Source organism: Arachis ipaensis, chromosome B07 (genome assembly GCF_000816755.2).
Source record: "Arachis ipaensis cultivar K30076 chromosome B07, Araip1.1, whole genome shotgun sequence".
NCBI lineage: Eukaryota > Viridiplantae > Streptophyta > Magnoliopsida > Fabales > Fabaceae > Arachis > Arachis ipaensis.
The window spans coordinates 8,441,052-8,447,300 of NC_029791.2; positions in this window are offsets into that span (position 1 = coordinate 8,441,052).

The window sequence follows — 6,249 nt, forward strand, 5'->3', positions numbered from 1 at the left end:
TCTGATATGCTCTCTTATGCAAAAATATTTTTTTATTTAGATTTGCATGAATTTTATATAGGCTTTTTTGCATTTTTTTTTTGTTTTTGAAATTCAATAAAGATTGACTTGTAAATTTTTCGGATATAAAAACTCTAATAATGTGTCATGTATGTTGATGTTTATACCTATGCCTAGTTTCATACACACAAAAATATGGGTCTACTAATAATTTTTTCTTATTTTTTTATTATTATATTTTCTTTCTTTTCTATTTATATTGGATATTATTTACAATTCAATAAAATGGATTCAAATTAAATATCATTGTTTCTCCGGCAAATTTTGTTATCATTTCAAAGGTTATTATGTGGAGAAAAAACATACAGATGTTACTTGTATATATCTTCTTTGGTATCAAATTTTAAGAAGGTAAATACTAAATACTCATATATCAAGTTGATGCATGATGATATAATACAATGATCGGAGTGAGGGAACAAAAACTATTATCAAGGTAATTACGAACTATATAGCCTTGTAATAATTGTGTGTAGCGACTAGTTTAATTTCTTTTATAAACGTATAGAGGTTTAATTTATTGCTGTTTATGGCTTTTTCCACGCTTCCAATTAAAATGTTTTGCTCTGCTCTGAAAAAACAAAAGGACACTCTCAACAAAATACCGTGTTAGCAGGAATAGAAATGATGTTTGAAATGTGTGGAAACTGACAAACACATATATACTCACAACTTTATATTATTATTATTTCATAATACATGGCTAGATTTTACTTATACGATTAGAAAAGACTAATATACAAACACCACAAAAGATAGACTTGATTTTTTTCACATTACAAAGACAATGTGGGGTTCAGTTACCGTACAAATAGTCGTTGAAAAAGTTTCAAATGAAAAGGAAGTAAAATGAATTCTTTTATATGATAGAATTCATCATAATATATAACCCAAGAATGATAAATTTGAAAATAATGTCAATGAAACTGCTGGAACGGGATGCAGATAAAATTACCGAAGTTAGGGTGCCGGTGAAACTGTAAAAACGATGATGTAGACAAAATTGTCAAAACGGATTGCAAATGGAAGTGTTAGAATATGGTGAACTACCGTAACAAAATGCAAAAATCAAGTTGGGTTGGTCTAGTGGTTAGTTCACTAGTCCGCTTAAATAAGTGTTGGGGGTTCGAATCCCGCCTTGTGCATACAGCAACTTATTGGTCAGCGGCAAACTCTTAAATGGAGCTCAGTACCGCGACGAATTAGTCCTTGTCCTGTCGGATTGGGAGATACCGTGAGAAAAAATAAGACATTTTTATTCTCCTCTATAATCGATGTAAGGTTTTATATTGAGAGAAAACATTACTTTTATAAAAGATGTAAAAATGTGTGACATTACTTTTACCAATATTTTTTAAATATTGTCAAAGTTACATAATCACCGTAACTAGTACAGTCACTGCACTCTTTTATATATATATAAAAGAGGATACTCTCGTAAACACTTATAAAACGTTTCTTTGTAAAGACACTTATGTGTCGTATTATTATTAGACGTATTAATAAATTGGTTATTTTTGAATTTTTTGACAAACTAAAATAAAACCGATTTTTTTTAATAATAACAATAAATCCACCAATTATTATCAGATTCGGTCAAAGCGATTTATAACAATAATAATAAACCTAATTGTTATTAAATTTGGTCAAACCAACTAATTTACATAATCTATTAGATCATGATTTTTTTTTTGTTTTTTTAAATAAAAATCAGAGATATATTTATCTTTTTATCAAAAAATTTAAACATGATTCAATTTAGATTGTGTAAATCGATCGGATTAAATCGGGTCTGATAATTATAATATGAATAATTGGGTTTATTATTATTGCTATAATAAAGCGATTTTATTCTGGTTTATTAAAAAATAAATTATTAATTAATTTAATAAAGATATTGTTCCGGGGCTTACCTAGAACCGGACGGTGGTTGGGCTTGTTTGTGAGGCCCAAGCGCATGAGGAGTGTGGTCTCCGACTTGGTTTACGTCTGGGAGCCGCCTCCGAGTTGTGTGTTCCAAGAGATGGGGGTGGTACCTGCAAAGACACTCCGATGCCTAAGTCAGCATGGGGATAAGCAGGTTTAAGTGTATTGGAACTTAGAGATACCTGAGGGGTGTCAGTGTATTTATAGTGGTGATCCAATAACCACCGTTGGAGTAGTGCCACCTTTTTAGGTGGATAAAAGTCCCTTTATTTAGGGATTGTTGAGATATGGCTTCTAGAAGTGGGTTGAGAGATTTTAGGGGCAGTTACTTATTTGAATAAGTGTTATCTGCCAGCTATCTCTTGAACCCGACTCCTTTGGAAAGAAGTCTGTGTTGAGTCCGACCTCTTCTAAAGAGGTCGGTGAATAACGAAGGCCAATCTTTGGATTGAGCCTTTTGGTGTATTTGGACCTGGGCCTTAGTGTTGGGCCAGTGTATTAACAGTGCCCCTACTCGAGTTCAATCTCTTTTTCTTAAGAGTTGGATTCGAGTATTTGAACTCGGGCTTGTAGGCTCTGTATAATTGGTTTTAGCACATTTTACTTAACCAAAGAATATTTCTTATCCTAGTTTCGTACAACTCATTCAATTCGAGTTGTTTTGAGGATACATGACTTGTTTTAATACAAATCACCTTTCTGAAACTTATTCTGATTTCTTACGACTTGTTTTGATACAAATCGTTTATTTCAAAACTCGTAATTATTTTAACCTCATCTAGCTCATTCGATGCGAGTAGTTTTAAGGTCTTACGATTTGTTTCATTTCAAATCGTTTAATTAAAACGTGGCTATTTCTTGATCTAATTTCATACAACTCATTTAAATTTGAGCTGTTTTTTTTAGGACTTCACAACTTGTTTCAAGTACAAATTGTTTATTTTGAGTCCTTTTAAAGTATCAGATCATTTTTATAACCATCGGACTTCGTTGCTTTATCCATTATACCCCTGCTCGAGGTCGAGCTTTATAGAGTCGGACTCGAGCAATCAAGTAGAAAGGATTTTCGAATGAAGCCTTTTTTTTTGTTGAACTCATTCATTCTGAGTTTTCTAGATAACTTGTTTTTTATACAAGTCACTTTTTTGAAGCACAACTCGTTATATATCAAGTTGTTTTGCGCAATTTGTTTTAATACAAATTACTTAGATCATATGGTTATTTTTTACTTGATTTGTTCAACTCATGGGTTTGAGTTGTTTTAAATCATCAAGCTGTATTATAACCATTGGATACCAATTTGTACCTCGTCGCTTTATCCGAGCGACCATTGAAAAGATCAGCTCGTGATTTTTGCACTTTGTCGAGCATAAATTGGCGCCTTAGGTGAAGGGATTATATGCTTATTCCCTCCCATTTCTAGTTTTTACAAGGTTGTCATCCTTGTGTGTGGTACAACTCGTTTTATCCAAGTTATTTTGGAGGATAGTTTTTACGTTTCGATTTTAGTCAAAAACGTTTACAATCCTTCCTTTTTAACTCGTTTCTATACGAGTCATTTGGTTGAAGTGATTTGTAGTGCCCCTACTCGAGCCCAATTTCTTTTTAAGAGTTGGGGTCGAGTATTTAACTCAGGACCGTAGCCGACCTGATAAGGAACCGACGTGACGTTTCAGAACTGATGTGTTTTTTAAAAATTCTCAACAGTCGCGTCTAATCAAACGTCGCGTCCGTTAGGGATTTGTGTATTCGTACGCGGGGATCAGTTACATTGGGAACGGTGCCTCTCTTTAAATGACGGCTTCCGTTTTTACCATTGTGCCCCCAACGTTTTTATAAATACTTTCCCTTTCTTTCCTTGCTTCGTTTCTGAAAACTTTCACACTTCCTCTCCTCTGTTCAGAAGAAGCTCTTGTTCGAAAGAATTCACCTTTCTCTGTTTGTTGTGCGCATGCTTTTCTGTTTTAGGTTTCGAAAAAACCTTTTTGATCTTTGTTTTGAAAAACCTTTTTCTTGGCTGACTGTCCCTTTCTTTAAGTTAAGTTTTCCTTAACAACTCGGGACAGCCTTTTGCCTTAGTGCTTTCAATAGGTTTCCTGATCTCTTTTTGGTATTCCTTATACTCAATTTTTGATTTATTGAGTTTTTCGTGACTTAGGCTCCTTTTGCGATTCATTTTAATTTTACTCGGTTTCGCATTCCGACTTATGAGTCGGACTGCTCCCGAGTTTATCATGATCGACTTTTATAACCTCTTTACACCGACTTGTACCTCGTCGTTTTATCCTGACGACCATTTAGGTCGGTTCATGGGATTTTCACGCTTTGTCGAGCTTAAGTCGGCGCGTTTCGTAGAAAGAAAGAAAAACGATAAGGAATTTATAAGAGATAAAAGATCTTTATTTATTTGCGAAGGTACTTTTACTGCTACTAAGCGTTTTTCACTATCTATGATCCCTTAGTCTCTATTGTGATGCCTCGTTAAAAACCCCCCTTCAGAAAAAACCCTTTCCTTTTGGGAAAAAAATCATGAAGTTGGGAAAAGAGTATACTAGGGAGTAGAGTTCGCTTTAACCTTTTCCTAAGATCTCGGTAATCTTGTGGGGTCCTATCCTTTTTGTTGTCAGCTTTCATTAGCCCGAACTCAGTAGCCTGATATTTTTTCTTATCAAGATGAGGTTTTTTGCGGCGAATCTTGTAGCCATCCTTTGTCTCAAGAGCTCTTTCTTTATCTGAGTTTGCTCTCAGATTTCTGGAAGGGGTTCACGTTCTTCTTTCGTGCTGTAGCATCATTGTAGAATGTTGTCTTTGGTTAATAATTTTGGACTTGGCTCTCATAATAAGCCAGTGCCCCTACTCGAGGTCGAGCTTCATAAAGTCAGACTCGAGTATTCAGTCATGCCATTCTTGAAAATTGGCTGATGTTGTGTATTTGGAACATGCAACTGCTCCATTCCATGAGTGGGTATCATGGATTTTTCCGAGATTGTAAATTGGCACAGATGTCATTGTCCATCCTATTTCACGAAGAGGTTGGGATTAGTCACGTTCCCTTTTCCTCTTTTTTTTTTTCACGTAACTTCTTTTGCCAATTGAATTTTCTGAATTGAAAATTCTTTTATTCAATTGGCTTTCGAGTTTGTCTTTTTTTTTTTTCACGTAACTTCTTTTGCCAATTGAATTTTCTGAATTGAAAATTCTTTTATTCAATTGGCTTTCGAGTTCGTCTTTTTATTTTTTTCACGTAACTTCTTTTGCCAATTGAATTTTCTGAATTGAAAATTCTTTTATTCAATTGGCTTTCGAGTTCGTCTTTTTTTTTTTTTCACGTAACTTCTTTTGCCAATTGAATTTTCTGAATTGAAAATTCTTTTATTCAATTGACTTTCGAGTTCGTCTTGGTTTGCTTTCTACAATGGCCTTGGGACGGTGCTTTCTTCTCTTTTCTTTAATCCAATTTAACTGTAAAAGTATAATCATCATCCCTATTTGATATCCTCTACCCATTGGGAGAAGTTTTTATGGATTTCTGGTATCCATAGAAACTGTATTCGAGCTTCTTTTTAACATGCTTGCATCTTATTTATGTCGAGTGGTTGTCCAACCATTTTGTTGATCATCCGCCATTATCAAGGATTGAGCTCCAGGTCCCCGGCAACGGCGCCAATGTTCCGGGGCTTACCTAGAACCGGACGGTGGTTGGGCTTGTTTGTGAGGCCCAAGCGCATAAGGAGTGTGGTCTCCGACTTGGTTTACGTCTGGGAGCCGCCTCCGAGTTGTGTGTTCCAAGAGATGGGGGTGGTACCTGCAAAGACACTCCGATGCCTAAGTCAGCATGGGGATAAGCAGGTTTAAGTGTATTGGAACTTAGAGATACCTGAGGGGTGTCAGTGTATTTATAGTGGTGATCCAATAACCACCGTTGGAGTAGTGCCACCTTTTTAGGTGGATAACCGTCCCTTTATTTAGGGATTGTTGAGATATGGCTTCTAGAAGTGGGTTGAGAGATTTTAGGGGCAGTTACTTATTTGAATAAGTGTTATCTGCCAGCTATCTCTTGAACCCGACTCCTTTGGAAAGAAGTCTGTGTTGAGTCCGACCTCTTCTAAAGAGGTCGGTGAATAACGAAGGGCCAATCTTTGGATTGGGCCTTTTGGTGTATTTGGACCTGGGCCTTAGTGTTGGGCCAGTGTATTAACAGATATCTAATAATATTATGATACATGTAACATCTTTAAAAAAAAACATTTTGAATATCTTTAT